This window comes from Suricata suricatta, chromosome 15 (genome assembly GCF_006229205.1).
Source record: "Suricata suricatta isolate VVHF042 chromosome 15, meerkat_22Aug2017_6uvM2_HiC, whole genome shotgun sequence".
Classification (NCBI taxonomy): Eukaryota; Metazoa; Chordata; class Mammalia; order Carnivora; family Herpestidae; genus Suricata; species Suricata suricatta.
In genome coordinates this window covers 49,558,303-49,576,237 of record NC_043714.1, presented here as the reverse complement: position 1 = coordinate 49,576,237, position 17,935 = coordinate 49,558,303, and the positions used below count along the sequence as shown (strand labels likewise).

Genomic DNA, 17,935 nt, shown 5'->3' with positions numbered 1-17,935 from the left:
TTCTGTATTGAAAGTCTTGACCAAATGACACAAATGTTTCTCGAGCCTATTAAATTTAAGCACACACACATGCGCACACTTTCAGCTCTGTGTATTTTGCCTAATTATTGGCAATAAACTTGGTAAAGGGATATAAGACTTACAAATGTTCTACTTGGAGGAAATTGTAATTAAGATTATTAAGACCTTTGGGTTCCTGTTTGTATTTTAAGAAAATTAGGATTTTTTGTGTCTTTTTAAAGTGACAGTAACTCTTCCCTGTCCAATGATGTCCTCTTCATGGGTGGGCATGTGCATTTAGTGCATGTGGTTGAAAGGGCATATGTCCTTTGTTTTTTCATGTAAATCATTCATGTAAGTGAAGGATTTGTTTCTTCTCAATTCCATATGTGAAACTCTGGATAATTTAAAGTAAAAACTAAGAAATGGAGAGAAGGGGTCCATTGTCATTTGGTACCAAAATTATTTTAAAAACCAAATTATTCTTTAATTTTTAAAGCATTTTAAGGCAGAATAATTGCTGTTACCTTTTATTTCCAACATGGAGTTGTTTCTATTAAAAAAGTAGTATGTTGATTGCAAGACATTTATGAAGTGCTGAACAGTATAAAGAAGATTGATTCATTTTACATCCTTGCATTAACCGTGTTAACATTTTTGTGTCCATTGTTCTACGATTTTTTGGTGTAAATATAGAAAGTAGAAAGTTTCTTTTTCTAAAAATTAAATATCACTATAGTTAACATACCATGTTATATTCATTACACGTGTATAGCATAGTGATTCAACAATTCCATGCATCACCCAGCGCTCACCAAAATGAGTACATCCCTTATTTTGCCTATTTTACCCATTCCCCACCCACCTCCCCTCTGGTATCCATCAGTTTGTTCTCTATAGTTAAGAGTTTACATCTTGGCTTGTTTCTTTTTTTTTTCCCCCTTTGCTCATTTTACCCCCTATGCTAATATTCTTCACATGGGTCAAATCACGTGGTATTTGTCTTTCTTTGACTTATTTCACTTAGAACTATATTCTTCAGTTTCATCCATGTCATGGCAAATGTTGGGGTGCCTGGGTGGCTCAGTTGGTTAAGTGTACAACTTTGGCTCAGGTCATGATCTCAAAATTCTTGAGTTTGAGCCCCGCATTGGGCTCTGTGCTGATAGCTCAGAGCCTGGGACCAGATTCAGATTGTGTCTCCCTCTCTCTCTGACCCTCCCCTGCATGTGCTCTGTCTCTCTCACTCCCAAAAATAAATAATAAAATATTTAAAAAAATTTTTTTAGTTTTTTGGAAATTTCCACATCGTAAAATTCATTACCTGCAATTATTACATCACCTTAAAAATAGGAATTTTAACAAAGTTTGGCATTCAAAAAGTGAAAATAAAAGAGTGCTTGATTTATAAATACATAAACATCCATGCACTCTTTTAGAATGATATCTCCTGGGAGAATAAGACCTTTTAAAACTCCAATCTAGACAAGACCGTCATTCCAACGCCTCTTTCCTACATGTTGGAAATATCAGAAATCTTCAGAGAGCTGCTGTGGTCAATGTCACATTCATTCCAGCCTCCTTCCTAAGCCTACAGCTGATACTGAAAATGTGATGAATCTTTTGCTTTAGTTTTGATGCTTTTTCATTAATTCACTTCTGGTAGTAAACTGGGGCAATTCTTCCACTTCCGATTCCATCAGCCATTTCCATCACTTTGTCTGAAAGGTCTTTGTTGTGACTGCAACCCAGGAAGAGGTCATTGGCCTACTCCATGGAGAGGGACAGCAGTTGGGTCAAGCAGCCACCATCATTGAGTGGCTTGCAGTAGTCGGGCAAATGGCGCAGGATGAATTCCATGTGAACCTTCCATTGCTTCTCACTCTCCGAGTAGGAACAGAACTGCTCTGAGTTAGCTGCCTGTCACATCCCCAAAATCAGCTGCACCACCACAGCAGCCACCTCCCCACCCACCGTGGAGCCCTCTGCCACTGAGGTCTGTACCTCATACAGTCTTTGTTTTAAAGTCTTTGTCTGATATAAGTATTGCTACCCTGGCTTTCTCTTCACTCCTATCTGCATTATAGAGGTTTCTCCATCGCCTCCCTTTCAATCTGCAGGTGACTTTAGGTCTAAAATTAGTATCTTATAGCCAGCATATAGATGGGTCTTGTATTTTTATCATTCTATCATCCTTTGTCTTTTGATTGGAGTGTTAGTCCATTTACACTCAAAGTAATTATTAATAGGCATGTATTTATTGACATTTTGTTACTTGTTTTGTGGTTGGTTGTTTTTGTAGTTCTCTGACCCTTTCTTGTTCTCTTCTCTGTTTGTGGACTTTCGTTAGTGATGTACATGGATTCCTTTATTTTCATTTTTTGCATATCATTGCTTTTTGATTTGTGGTTACCGTTAGGTTTATATATAACATCTGCATATTGCAGTCTAGATTAAGTTGATGGTTGCTCAAGTTTGAACCCATTCTTTACTCCACTCCACATTTTAGGTGTATGGTGTCATACCCTTACCTCCTTTTATTTTGTGAGTCCCTTGACTAATTTTTAAAGATTACTTATTTTTACTGCACTTGTGCCTCCTATTTTTCTTGCTCTTACTGTCTTTCCCTTTTCATTCAAATAGTACCCTTTAACATTTCATATAAGGTTGCTATATTGGTCATGAACTCTTTTAGCTTTTGTTTGAGAAACTCTTTATCTCTCCTCCTATTCTGAATGATAGCTTTACTGGATAGAGTATTGTTTGCTGCACCTCTTTACTATTCAGCACTTTGTATATGTCATGCCACTCCCTTCTGGGTTGGAAAGATTCTGCTGAAAAATCCCCTGATAGCCTTATGGGGTTTCCCACGTATGTAACTGTCTTCTTTTGTCCTGCTGCTTTTAATATTTTGTCTTTATTACTATATTTTTCCATTTTATTTATAATATATCTTGATGTGGATCTGGTTTTCTTAATTTGGGGGGGGAGAAGGTTCTGTGTCTCCTGGATCTGGATATCTGTTTCCTTCCCTAGATTAGGGAAGTTTTCAGCTATTATTTCTTCAGAGAAATTTTTTGCCCCCTTTCCTTTCCCTCCTTCTTCTCCAGCTCCTATAATGCAAATGTATCACATTTGATGGAGTCACTGAGCTCCCCAAGTCTCTTCTTGTTTTGTCTTTTTTCCTCCTCCTTGTTCAGCTTCATTAGTCTATTCTAGGTCATTAATTTCTCTGTTCCTTCCAGCCTGTTGTTTATTCCATCAAGTCTGTTTCTCCTTTTATTTATTGATCCCTTTATCTCTATGTTATTCCTTATCTCTGCGTTAAGGGTCTCACTCATGTCTTACAATCTTAACTCCATTGAGTATCTTTATGACCGTTACTTTAAATTCTCTTTTGGGCATGTTACATATTTCTGTTTCACTTAGGTCTCTGGCTGTGACTTTATTCTATTCTTTCATTTGAGACAAATTCCTCTATCTTATATTGTCTAAGTGTCTGTGCCTGCCTTCTTTCTGTTAGGAAAGTCAGCTATATCTCCTGGTCTTGAGGGTAATGATCTTCTGAAGAAGACGTTCTATAGGGCCATGCAGTACAGTGTCCCTTGTTCCCCAGGGCCTAGCATTGGAGGAAGTATCTGCAATGTGTGCTGTGTGCACTCTGCTGTTTTGTCCTGGCCACCCTACCCTTCAGGCTAGTTGTCTGTGGTGACTTTCCTTGACTGTTGTGGGCAGTGTTTGGTCTCTGGCCTGAATGTGGCAAGTTTTAATGAGGTGTTCTCCGGTCTGCTTGTGAAATAAAGGCATACTTCCCCTCTGGAATTAATAAGTAATTTCCTGGGCAATATTTTTCCCAGTAAACTTTCACCTAATGGTGTTAGGATGGTGATGATCCAGGCCTTAATTAAATGATTGTATTAATGATGGCAAAATGGTGAATCTAATTATGTGGTCACAGTTATTGAAATGCAAGATTGTAAGATTGTGTGAGATAACTGGCCTGAGCTCTAAAAGATCTCCATGTCTAGAAAGACGAAGAATAGTGGGTGAAACAGTCCTAACCGGAAGGACCAAGGAAGCAAACCAAATGCTGTGCACATTTGATTGGTTTCTGGATAGATGGGAAAATCAGAACAATTTTGGAATAGTTGAAGAAATGTGAATATAGACAGCATATTAGTAATATTATTTTACCCATGTTAAATTGCTGAGGACCTGCAATGGTATTGTGATTACATAAGACCATTTTCTTATTTTCAGAAGCTATATGTTAAATTTCACCTGAAGTATTGTGATGTCTGCAACTTACTTTCAAATAGTTTATCAAAAATATATGTGTGTATTTCCATTCCTTTACTTCTATCCACAGATGTATGTGTGCATAGAGATATTGATATATAATAGGGAGAGGAAGCAGGGGAATGATAATTTTTTTAAATAATGAGGCTAGTTTTGATAGCACTTATTCTTAGTGACTTAAAAATACCAGGATAGCTGTTTATAATAGTTTTAAATCAAAAGTATTTACAACCCTGAGGTCCTAAAGCCTTGTCTAGAATTTGGAGATTTTGAAGTTCACTTTTGCAACTTAATGAAAATCAAACATTTATCCAGCTTTCTTCTTTAAATTCCCATTTTATATTTTCAGAAACTAACTTCTCAAAATTAAAAAATAAAGATATAATTCATTAGCATCATCTTGCATATCTTATTTTTCAATATTTTTTATTTACTCATACTTGATTTTCCTTCACTTTGAAGGTCTTTATTTTTAACAATTACAAAAAGGAAAGCTGAAAATAAAAATCTGTCCCTTTCATGAAATATTACCTATATCTTAATAGTCGGGTTTAACTTTTCCTTTCTATTATTTTCCTCTAAGCGAAATAAGTCAGGCAGAGAAAGACAGATACCATATATTTGCACTCATAGGTCTAACAGGAGAAACCTAACAGAGGACCATAGGGAGAGGAAGGGGGAAAGAGAGTTGGGGAGAGAGAGGGATACAAATCATGAGAGACTATTGAATACTGAAAACGGACTGAGAGGTGAGGGAGAAGATGGAAGGGGGTGACGGTCATGGAGGGGGCATTTGTGGGGAAGAGCACTGGGTGTTATATGGAAACCAGTTTGATGATAAACTATTATAAATTAAAAAAAATTCCTTAAACCTTAGGAAACATTAGCCTTCTTCATTTTTCATTTGGGATTATTTTTTTTCTCCTGAGTATATACTTGTGAATATGTTGCTTGAAATGTTTGAATTTATTGGAGAACTTGCTATCAAACCAATTGGACTTCTGTAGAATGCCACTAATTTTTTCCCCCTTTGGTATTTTACAAGATGATTCTTATTTTGAAAAAAAATCCTCTTAACACCTATTCTAATTTAGAAACCTTGACTGCAAATCCAAACTTCCTAAAGTCTTCGTTTACATTTCTAGGGTCACAGTTTCTATATTCTATTATGAATTCCCCAGTAACATAATAATTTCTGTGTTCTCAACACATTTTTCCTTGAATCCAAGTTAAGTACTGAGTGGCTCCTTTTGTTGATTTTTCTCTTGGCTGAAGGATAAATTGTCAATAAAATAAGCCAAGATTTGTCAGACCTACTAAAGTTTTTTCCCTGCATTCCCTAACCCTGTGCATACATCTCACACATACTGTTCCCTTTCTTTGGGATATCCTCCTCAAACTTCTTCTGTCTCATTAATACCCAGCTCTTATTACCACCTATTTCTTCGCTCTTCCAGGATAAATTAAATCTTCACATTTACCCAAAACACTTGGTGGCATGCACATAAAATACAATTTAAAAACCAAGGTACCTAGAAGGGCTCTCATTGAACAAATTTAGGATAAGCTAATGATGGTCCACTGAATAAAACCCATGATTCCCTACTGATAAAAACTGACAAATGAGGGAGATGGGCAAGCTTCTTCTAACACCTGAATTCCCCCTATCAATAGAGAAGGAATGATGGAGTTGGAAAATCACCTTTGAGAGCCATCAGAGTAATAGTTGACGTAGGCAAGAATAAAAAAAGGATACCATAACTATTGTGTGTAATTATGATGAGGAACAGGATATTTATACAATCTTATTGTATTTTTTCAAAAATTACTTGTTATAGAGGGGAAAATAGTAACTTTATAGTATAAAACCCTGCAAAACACCATCTTAACCAAGGGATCAAGGTTAATATCATGAGTAATGCAACTGAATTCATTTGGTGCTGCCTGGCTTGCACAAGAAAGGACATAACACCATTTTATATATTATCCAAAGAATGTGTGGCCAGTCATGAGGGAGTACCAGACAAATCCAAATACACATTCTATAGATAACTGACCTATTCTCTTCCAAAAATGCACGTTCATGAAAGAGGAGGTGTTCCAGATTAAGGAGACTAAGATGACAGTCTAATGCAGTGCATAAACTTGGATGGGATTCTAGTGTAGGAGAAAAATAGCATTTTTAGAATACTATTTAATACTATTTTTAATTTAATACTATTTAATAGTATTTTAATTCAAAATTATTGGAATACTTGAATATAGACTGTGGATTAGAAATAGTGTTATATTAATATGGCTGATATAAGATCATGTCCTCATTTTTGGAACTAAGTACTGAACACTGAACAAATGGAGAGATAAAAGAGCATAATGTCTGCTACTTCTCCTGAAATGGTTCAGAAAACATAGTATATGCATATATTTGTATATACATATGTAAATGTAGGCATATATCCATGTCTATGTCTATATATAGAGAGAGGCATATACACACATACATCTATATATGTGCATGTAGTTTTGCCACTTTTTGAGAGTGACCAAACAATATTTATAGTTTTCCATTAATAGGCAATTTGCAGGATGCCTAGGTCGCTCAGTCAGTTAAGCATCCAACTTCGGCTCAGGTCATGATTTCACAGCTTGTGAGTTGAGCACCACGTTGGGCTCTGTGCTGACAGCTCAGAGCCTGAAGCCTGCTTCAAATTGTGTGTATTTCTCTCTTTCTACAGCTACCCTGCTCACATTCTGTCTCTCATAAATGAATAAATATTTAAAACAATTAAAAAATAGTCAATTTGCCTTTGTCTTTCCAGGCCTGGAGGAAATGGAGGAGAACCGTGGTCAGAAAGCCATGGCACACTGGTCTCCAAATCTGTCTGGAACAGAGGTTTCTCCTGCATCAGAATGTTAGTCCATGTCTCCCCACTTTAGCACATCTTAAAAGTCTAGTTTTAATCATTTGATGGCATCCCCAGCCTTTCTAATTACACAGGTATGCTTGCTGTGTTACTTCAAAGGCCCTTTAGCCAGGACAGCGTCTGTCTTCAAAGACAGCAGGAGAGTGGCCCATTTGCAGGAAATTGTATGGTTTGGGTAGGGTTTTTGTTTTGTTTTGTTTTTTTCTCCTTTGAACTTGTTCAGCAAAGGTCCCTATGGAAGAAGTGCTGGCCTTTTTGCTGTCTGCCCAAACAGTGAAATACTTTCCATTTAGGATTCTGAAGATTCTCTTTAACCTCTGCCAGGAGAACCCTGTAACTCAGTTTCTCCCTGTTCTTTCTGTTGTATCAGCAGTGTCACTCTGAAATGTTTTGCGAACGACATCTTAATTTTGTTGGTTTAGGAGACTTAATATATTCCTACTTACATTAGGAAAGAATTAGTATAGTGCCGTTAGTGACTAATCATCAAAAGGAACTTTGGTTATTTTGCTGCAGCTAAAAACAGAGCAAAGTGCAAGGAGCAAATTAAAGGGTACAGCCCAATTTGAAAAACTCACAGTTTTAATCATGCTAGAATGCATTCTCCTCCATAGGTGCTGTACGTATATTTCTTAGTGGGGGGAAAAAAGCATGACTTTTGCAATAGCTGGATTCAAATTTGTCACAAACTCAGAAAGGTTTCTTAAACTCTCTGATCTGTTTATTCACTTTGATAAATAGAAATTATGAGTAATAAGCATTACTTTTAAAAAGTATGAGAGCATGTAGCCTGCAATTTGTCACGTAGTATGTTCTTCAAAGTTCATTTTCTTTCCCCCACCCACCCTTTTTGACTTTCTTCTTTTTCATTGACTCTTGTTCTGAATAGACAGAATTTTCTCAGAATGAAAACGGTTAAGCAGCTAGATTTCAAACTGGATCTGAGGTGAGGAGTGCTGTGAGGCATATCGACAAAGCATTTTAAAATAAACTGTTTATAAAAGTTAAATGCAGAACTGATTTAAAAATTGAGAACTCTATCTTGTGTAGGTCTGGAGATTTAGTAGCAAATCTTTCTCATTTTTGTTCAGGTGTGTGTGTGTGTGTGTGAGAGACAGAGAGAGAGACAGAGAGAGAGACAGAGAGAGAGACAGAGAGAGAGACAGAGAGAGAGAGAGAGAGAGGGAGAGAGGGAGATTTTAACAAGAGTGACCTACATTGAATGTAATAAAGCTTTCACTTTTTCCCCCTTGCTCCACAGTGTAGTCCTGAATAATTGTGGCATAATAATGTTTGTCAACCCTAAGCGTTTGTTAGTGTGTTTTTCATTAATGCAGCTTAAATTTTTTTTTTATTATTATCTTTGTTTGAAGAAACCTTTCTCTGGGACAGTGCAGCTAACAGTGTTTATTCTCAATTTTCAGACACAGTGGTATGATCCATGGAAGTTTCCACATCTAAAACACATGGAGTCTTTAATCTGGTTAGTTACGACACAGATTCTTCTTGAGGGCTGTGTTTATGACACCAAATAAGCCATCCAGTTTGCTTTCCATTTCTTGTTTTAAAATTGAAAGTGGAATAAGCAGGAGTTACGAAACTAGTTTCTATTCTAGGAAGCAGGTGTACATGCAGAATAGTTGAGTAGCTCGTGCCTGATGAGAATATGTATTGAATAGACTCCATCTTAAGTTTTGGGTTGTCCGAATGGGGGGAGATTTTGTCTACAGGCAGTTAGACAGATCAGACCCTACGGTACTTATGTTCTGGTACTTACAAAGTATGCAAAGCTATTTTGAAAGAGTGTTAGTATAAGTTGTACTTAAGCAATTGTTGGAATAAAATTCTGGCTCTGCTTGTGAGCAATTTGTTTTTCTCTATTTAAATAATTGGATTATCTTCTTATGTAAACATGGAACTGTGTGAGAGTGGTAGTTTGTTTCACAAACTTTCTAAATGTATATATTTAGATCTCATGTTGGAATTACCGTTAGCATCAGCAGTCTGTCAGCATTTCCATAGGATTGCTGAAGTCTGTTGTGAAAGCCCAAGCCGACCTTGGCATGAGAAACTGTGCTACACAGCACTTTCTAGCTATGGCCTGTAGGACTGCACACATTCTAACGTTAGGCTTACTTTTAAAACTGGAACAGTTTTATGGAGTAAATTTTTCTCTCTCACAGATTGAGGTGAGTGGCTTATTTTATACAACAGCATATTTGATTCCTCCCTTGTTTCAAAAATATCATGTATCTTTGAAAAAAATGAGCAATCTCAAGCCATCTTATGTTCTTCTTTGATTTCATCAATGAATTAATGTTATTAGTGTTAGCAGTTGTGGAAGCTGAACAATATATGATTCTGGTGGTGGTATTTCCCCACTTGAGTGGCTTAGTTTTGTGATGAGTGTTTTGATCCTTAATTGTACACTTTCCCCCCTATTACTGTCAGAATTAACATTTGGTATAGTGATCTGCATTAAGATTTTTGTGTCAGAGTTTTAGGGTAGGAAAAGGAATAATTCTTATAGGGCTTGGCTTTCAAAATGAGTGTTAATGATGGGCAATACTTCATCATTTGGGGAATTGTGTATGCTAAACTGAGGGTTTAGAATTTTATTTTTTATCAGAGGCTATATCCACATAACTGCTTTTTCCCATTTATGTGACTTGTCATTTTAGTTAGAGTATTACTGACCATTTTGAAAACATGTTTTTGGAGAATTTAGAAATCACATTTAGTTCTTTTGAATTTTTATGTTCAGCCCGAGCTGCTCACTCCTCCAGTTTAGGCAGACTGTCTTAATTGTCAGTGATACCTGACTCTTTAACTTAGAAGGAGCACGTAGTTCTTATGTTCTGGATAGGTTTTTGCGCCTTCAAACAAACCCATGTAAGGCTTCATGTTTATTTTGCAACTTTGTCTTGGTTCATTATCATTCCTTGACCTGCAGTTATTGACTATTCTGGGCTCCCTATGACATCTTAGCTGTCCCACTTGAAAAATCCATGAGTCATGCCTCATAGAGGCTTTCTGCTTCCCTGTTCCATGTAAACAAAATATGCTGCCCAGTGAATCACACTATGGGCACAGTTAACTGTGGTGGTAAATGTACTTCCCAGGTGTCCATCCATGGGGTTTATGGCTCAAATGGCACTGGCATGGGCAAATAATGAGCCCATAACTCTGCTCATTGTCTTTTTTGTTTTTCAAGTTATTAGCACTTCACATGTTAAAATAAATTCATAACCACGTTTAGCTCTCTATCCCCACATTTTAAAATCTCTTGGTAGCCGGAGTTTTTATACAGTGAGATACATACTTTTGTAAGTGAAGCAAGATCATCTAATTAAAGACCTTGAATCCTGATGTCATTAAGAATATTTATCTCTAAAGATGATTTCTATATTGGGGAGGCTTATAAATCTTTAGAAATACTATTTTCCCAAGGATTACTTCTAGAAGTAAGGACTTATAAATCTTTCATTCCTAATTGACCTATTTTAGGTGAATAAAATGGAATTATTAATTATTAAACAATTATTGAATTTTTAGGTAGCCAATATGGATTTCTCAAAGCTAAAACTTCTTTGAGAAGTTAAATTTCTTATAAGCCTTTTACTTAACAATATTATCTATTACAGAACACATGATAAAAGCTGAGAAGAGATTATGAGAAATATGGTTTAATTCCAGAGACTGTAAAATTGGAAATTTTTAGTGCAAGTTTGCCTTTTATTCTCAATTTTTTTCTAGAATAAATTCATGTTAATTTAGCTCCTCTAAAATGTTAATGGACATTTTAGAAATTTATCTCTGTCTTAAGTTTTGTTAACATTGTTAATTTTAATATCTATTTTCTTTCTAGGGCATGATGAGTAAAATACTTTAGAGCATTAAGATTTGTTGTCTTTATATCAAAGATCAGATTATGTGTTCCATGATGCTGTTTCCTTATAAATATTTACAACTTAGTGTAAAACTTAGTAAAGTATCCCAAGATGGAAATTCTTCATTTTGGTCAAATCTTTTGTAGCTCCTTAATTCATGGCCTTGATTGCTTTGTTGAGTTTGAGCTTGGGTAGTACACATGATTAAAGGATTTTTATCCTAATGTTGCCAAGCTCTAGTGGGAGGATCTGTTCCCAACTTGATTTGTGTAGGGTCCAACAGGCAGGTTTCTTGTTATTGGCGCCAGGGATAGGGTTTTTATTTTTAGACCTATATCTTGAATTTGGGGGTAGGTAGAGACAAATATTAGCAATTTCATAAATTTGATTGATGAAGTTAATAATAGCTTATTTACTTTTAAAAATTTGTTGAACTTGTATTGTTGAACCAGCAAAGATGAAGTGAGGCTAAAAGGTCAACCATCCATTGTTAAGTCCCATTATTTTAGAATTAGAAATTTGTACCTTTTGTCAGGAATGGATGCCTTCACCAGGAAGGAATTTAGATTTCTTTTTGCTTGGCAAGGCCTAAAACCTGAAATAGGGGAACACTTTTAAAAGTGTTAGGACTATATTAGAAACAGATGGGCGTTCAACACCTACATAAAATGCTCTATGGGACAAAATGTGAATAACTGGATTTAATTTAACAAAGGATCAAACTTAAAATACCAACATTCATAAAAGACCAAACTTACTTTTCAATTTAAGAGGAACACAAATCGAATAACTAGAATTAAGAAAAAAAAGGTTTTATTTATGCTGTCTTTCTCTCTTTATATACTTGTTAGTAATATAGGTATTTTTGACCTGGGTTCTGCCTGATAATTTTTCTTGTTTTATATATCCACATATTCCTTTCCCTGTCAGGGAGATATGTGTAGATTTGTATTAACAGTATTGCCTGACACCTTTTTGAAATTAGTTAATGTTTTATGTGATATATTTCATCTTTAGAATTTTGGGTGGGTCTAGACTTAGAAAAAGTGTTTCGGTTGTGGCATGACGAAGCTCCGGATCTCAGCAGGCTTTAGTGTTAGAAAAGCTGAGGCTTACAGAGAAAGCAAATAAACATGGTCATCAAAGCTGGGAACTAAGATCTGTTTATTCACCTGCACACTTGAATTAAATCTCCTAGCAATAGGCAGAGCCATTTAACTTATTAAGATCCTGACCAAATAAATTAGTCTTGTTTAAAAGTCTATTTTTGCCTGGCTTTAGATATGGAGATTCTTGTAGTCACCACATAATGGATGAAGAAGTTCTTGTTGAATTAAGTTACCAATTTACAAGATAGAGACTACTAGGATAGTTGACATTGGATGATGGTTCACTCAACTGAAAAGTCTATTTGAGGTTTGGGACATGAAGCTTCAAATTGTAAAAAAAAAAATAAAATAAAATAATAATAATAATAATAATAATAATAATAATAATAAATTTTAAAAATTACATGTGCTCTTGTCCTTTAGAGTTGAGGAACACTATTAATGGCTAGAGAAAATTGGGTGGATGGGAAGAGCACTTAGGTTGGATGTGGCTTACATCACTTTTGCTTTAAGAGAATTCCTCATTTGTAGGGTTATAAAGATGGCAGATATGGACTGAGATAAGTATTCCCTGATTCATTTTCATTAAGCCAGTCAAGGTTCAAGTAAATAAAGCCTTGCTTTTAATGATTTTAAGAATACCTTTAAAAAATGTGGAGCACAATTTGTTACTCTAAAATCTTCATGGTCAAGATGAAAGTTGACTTCAGATACATAAAGACAAAACAAAAAGCCTTTAATTTATGTTGGTTCTCTTGGTTCTGTAATTCTCTTTTCTCCATATTTGTTAGTATAAAGTGTGATTTATGGTGATAAAGAGCTCTTGGTTTAGCTTTTGAACTAAAAGTAAGTATAGCTTCAGCACTTGTTTGTGATGACAGCCTTTTAAAACCATTCTATGTATGTAAATCTTCCAAATTTTGTCTTAAGGAGCTAATTGGGGATTTGGATAACCTTGATATAGTTCTTTAAATCTACAGTTAAATTGAAGAGCAGAAGGCAGCCATCAAACTACTCACAGACATGTTAAGGGGGTTCTGCAGTGTGGGGTTCCCTTTGATGCATCTCCAGCCAGCAACCTCTGCCCTTGCCTTAGTCTCCAGCTTGCTCCTATTTAAGCTTTCCCTCTCGCAAGAATCCTCAATTGCTTCCCCAAATATCATGCCATAGGGTCTTTGTGCTTAAGGTGGGTTATGTTCTTAGACAACCCTGATAATAAAAATGAGTTGGGTTCTCCCTAGTCAAAGGACCTCCCCCGTCAAAGCTATTTTGTCCATCATACAGCTGCTGAATACTCTAGTTCTGTTTGTCTCACCAAGATTTCTGCACCCTATCCACCATCTAATTTTTACCCCTTTCTTACACAGAGATGTTGAGTCATATCCAAGTTTTTGAAACTCCCTAAACCCTGCTCAGGACACCAATAACCATATCAGTAGAATCTCTTCAGAAGGCTGTTGGAGAAATTATAAATAGTATAGGCTTATTTTCATTCAGCTATGTGAAAATGCCTTATAAATCAATACTATCTTGTCAGAGTAAAGTGTAATTGAAATCCTATGATGAGCATAAAAGTAGGAGAATCAACCCAACAACAGACTAGGGTGAAATAGAGGTGGATATAGGGTTGGGACACCATAACTGTCTTAGTGAAAAATAATAAGGGCCTGAGTTATGAGAATTAGTGGAAATAAGGATAGTGAGAGTTGGAATTAAGTGTATAGGAAGAGACATGATCATAGAAGACAGAGGAGGAATAAAACTTGCTGAAATGACCCAGGCTACAGGAGTTGTGAGGACCAGAAACTGAGAATGAAGCCTTGTTATAAGGTTTAGAAAACTGGTTGTGGTCTTCAGAAAAGTAGTGTTGGGGATAACTGCATGGGTGGTTGTGGTAAATAGAGGGAATATATAAAACTGACGCTTCCAGAAAAATACAAGAGTCATGTTGGTTTTGTACATTGCTGTGAGAAGATTCTTGCAGCTTGACTGAAACTGAGCAAGGTGGGATACATGTAAAGTATGGTCAGCTATGAAAAATAAAAATCATGTTACACATGCAAAAATGTATGTATGTCTAGAAAGCAGCCTTCTAAAATAAGGAATTATATCTGAGGAAGTAATTTTTCATCTGTATCAATTTTTATTTCCTCTACAGGAAGGAAATTTTAGAAATTTTCATATTTTGGAATATATGGTAGTAAATAAGAAACTATTTGGAAAGCATCAATATGTTTGAAAGCAAAAGAATGTCCATGAAATAGACTCCATATGCAGATAAAAGCAGTTGAACAGTTGATACAACAACGCCCTCGGATAGATGGGAAGAAGCAGATATTAATGGTCAATTCTAAGAGCAATCTTGGCCCCAATTCCTGGTTCTTCTTTGTTCGACCTTTCAGAAGAAGAACAAAGCTCCTCTTTTGGGATCTTCCTACAAGAGGAGCTATAAGATCAGATCAGGGCTATGGGAGCCCAGGGAAGCAGGGAGAGCATCTTGTGGAACCAAACCCTATATAATAGATCTGCTACAAGTAGCTGTAAATATATCAGATATTGAATCAGTATAAGTAACGGAAAGGTGTGGTATACAGCTCACTTTGTTGTGTAGCTGCTGGTCTGAATACTTAGGGGCTGATATTAATTTTATATGCAATAAAAATTATGTAGGGCAAAGAGGATGTGACCTTGAAGCTAAAAGTCTCAATAATTGCCGAATTTTCTAATCCTTCTCTTGTTTCTTTCTCTTGTGGGTTAACTGGATAAAATGAAGTCAGTGTGACCTCATATATCTTGTTATGTTTATGACTTTGCTTGGTATAGTGATAAGTAAAAGTTACATGAGTTTTTCATATTTTTAGAAACTATATTGGGGTATCAGATTTTATATATCTAAATTTTATACTAGGGCTAGAAATAGTATTTTGGTTCTTTAAAATTACTCTTTTTATCATTAGATGTAGTAAAGTTTATAAGGTTCATACATCAATTGTCCAGATGCTATTTCAACACTTACTTAGTGTTATCCTACCTTGTCTATCCAATAGAATATTTCTGTTTAAAAATAGTCATAAATTTAAGTATTATATAGGTGAGCATCCAATACAGTTTGTAGAATTTTCTAAAGAGATGTAATTATAAGTAACAATTACATTATCCTGAAGTTAGTGTATGGCCATTGTACCCATTTTTTTCTTCTTTAAGACCTTCAGATACAATTTACTTATAAATTATGGGAGATCTGCCACCAGCCTAGGAAAATGTGGGGCCACCAGAAGAGGAGATAAGGACTCTTCCCTAGGGCCTTCAGAGGAAACATGACTCTATGGACACCATGATTTCAGACTTTTAGCCTACAAAACTGAGAGAATGAATTCCTGGTGTTGAAGCAATCACATTGTGGAATTTCTTAAGGCTTAGGAAGCAAATATACCTGCCAAAAATTCCAGTGTACCCTTTCCAGTCAGTCTCAAACCCTCAAAGGCATTTAGTGTTCTAATTTCTGTCACCATAGATTAGCTTCATGTGTACTTGACATCAATAAAAATAGTTATATAGAGCATACTTTTTTTTAAAAAATCTCAATTCCTTTGCTTAATGTAATGTATAGAAGTTTCTTTCCTGTTTATGTAAGTGTCAGTAGTTTCTTTTTATCAGTAAAATACACCACAATTTATCCATTCTCCTGGTCACAGACATATGGATTGTTATCTCCTACTCCTACTTTATACATTTAGGACATCTGTAGTTGTTACTGGTTTAGAAGTTCTACATTACTGTTTTTGAGGTTGCCACCTAGAATTTTAGCCAATACATTTAACTTGACAAAGTTTAATTCACATTGGTCTTCCTCATTCAAAGTACAGAAACTTGAAATGCTTTGTTTTCCGTCCTCAAGTCTTCGACGTTGTTGCTGTTAAATATAATTTATGTATTATTTTTAAACCTTGGAAATTAATCTTTACTTTTAAAAACTGATACTTTTTATAGACACACCAACATTTCTCAATTGATTTGATCACTATTGCTTATTACATTCTACTTCCTTCTGGGTTCCATTTTATTTTTCCAATATAAACAGTTTATTCTTTTGGTGAGTGATTAAAAAGTTCCTTGCCTTTAATCTTTGGCTGAACAAATCTTTATTTTGGCCTCGTTCATAAACTATTTAATTGCTTATAGGATTATAGTTTGATAATTTTCTCTTAGCATGTTGAAGATAATATTTCACCATCTAACACTAATTTTTTCTGATGAGATTTCTGCTAGAGGCTAAAATTGTATTCCTTTGTAGGTACAATAAAACCTTGGATTGCAAGTAACTTGTTCTGCAAGTGTTCAGAAAGACCAGCAAATGTTTCTGACAAATTTTTACTTGAGAAAGAAGTGATGTCTTGCAGTACAAGTAGTCTATGATGCTGTACATCACATGATCACAACTGAGCCAAAGGTTCTTGAAATTTGCTTTGATATACAAGTGCTTTGGATTACAAGCATGTTTTCAGAATGAATTATACTTGCAAACAAAGGTTTTGCTGTTCCTCTCTGGTTTTTCATTCCTTAGTATAAATATGCTGTGTTCTGATGCAGACGTGTTTTTACTGATCTCCTCAGATCTCTGAAGTCTTCATCCAAGAATTCATCTCTTTCTTTAAATCTAGAAATATATTAGCCAGGATCTCTTTGGATATTATGTCTTACACTCTATTTTTTGATACTATAACACCTAATAATCATGTATTAAAACTTTTTCGTTTTCTTTTCACATGCTTCTGATCTTTTTCAGATTTTCATTCTTATTTTGTTTGGTGCTACAGTTACTTAAATCTGTTTTCTAGTTAAATACCGTTTTTTTTCTAGTCTACCACTCAACTTGTCCATAGGATTTTCTTTTCAGTTTTAGAATTTTCATTTCTTTCTAACTTGCACAGTCATTATATGATATTGTTTCTTCCCATGTGATTTCTAGTTCTTGTTTTATCTCTTCAAATATCCTGAAGATAATCATTTTAAAGACTTTCAGATTGTTCTGTTATATCTGACTTGTTAGATGTGAATTCTGTGTTTCTGAACTGATGACTCTTCCCCATGGAGGTTTGCTTGTACATGTGACTGGTTCATTTTGATGTGCAAGTTGTTTTTCATGCAGGTTCTGGGTCTCAGGATTGTAGAAAACTTCTATAGGGTAGTTTGATATTTGTTTCTTGGTGGGTTTCCCTGGATTAGTTTTTTATGTTAGCTTCTTTAGTTATTTGATAATAGATTGATGATTTGAACCTGTATCCCATACTTGGATATATTGCAGATTTGGGGGTTCTTGTTTCTCTTGGGTTATATTTTCTCTCTACTGTGCTCACCCACTTGTTTCATGTGCAAACAGTCCTTATAACTCCAGTCTACATAAGGAGACCCAAATGTCTGGTCTTCATGTGCATATTTCTTGGCCTGGATTCAAGACCCTGACATGAGGTCTGCCTCTGTCTGGTCTAACATCTCCATGGGCCATGATAGACCTTCAGCTCTACCTCTGAGTTTCCTCTTTTTTTCTAGGTTTGGTTGTGTATTCGCCTTTTTTTTTCTACGTTGGGGGGTGGATATTTTGTTTCACATTTCTATGTGATTAGTGTAGAACCAGATACCCTTGTCTCCACGGCGTGTTGTATTGACCAGAGGTCTGATCATACTCATGTTTGAACGCATGTTTTGTGTTTTC

The 17,935-nt window shown here is 35.5% G+C and overlaps 1 protein-coding gene and 1 pseudogene across 1 annotated transcript in view; one reads left to right on the top strand and one right to left on the bottom strand.

Moving 5' to 3' along the window:
• The window catches only part of RSPO2 (R-spondin 2), a 141,895-nt gene that overhangs the window by 52,407 nt on the left and 71,553 nt on the right, over positions 1 to 17,935 (top strand). The window lies entirely within an intron of this gene.
• LOC115279431 lies at positions 1,629 to 17,922 on the bottom strand (annotated as a pseudogene).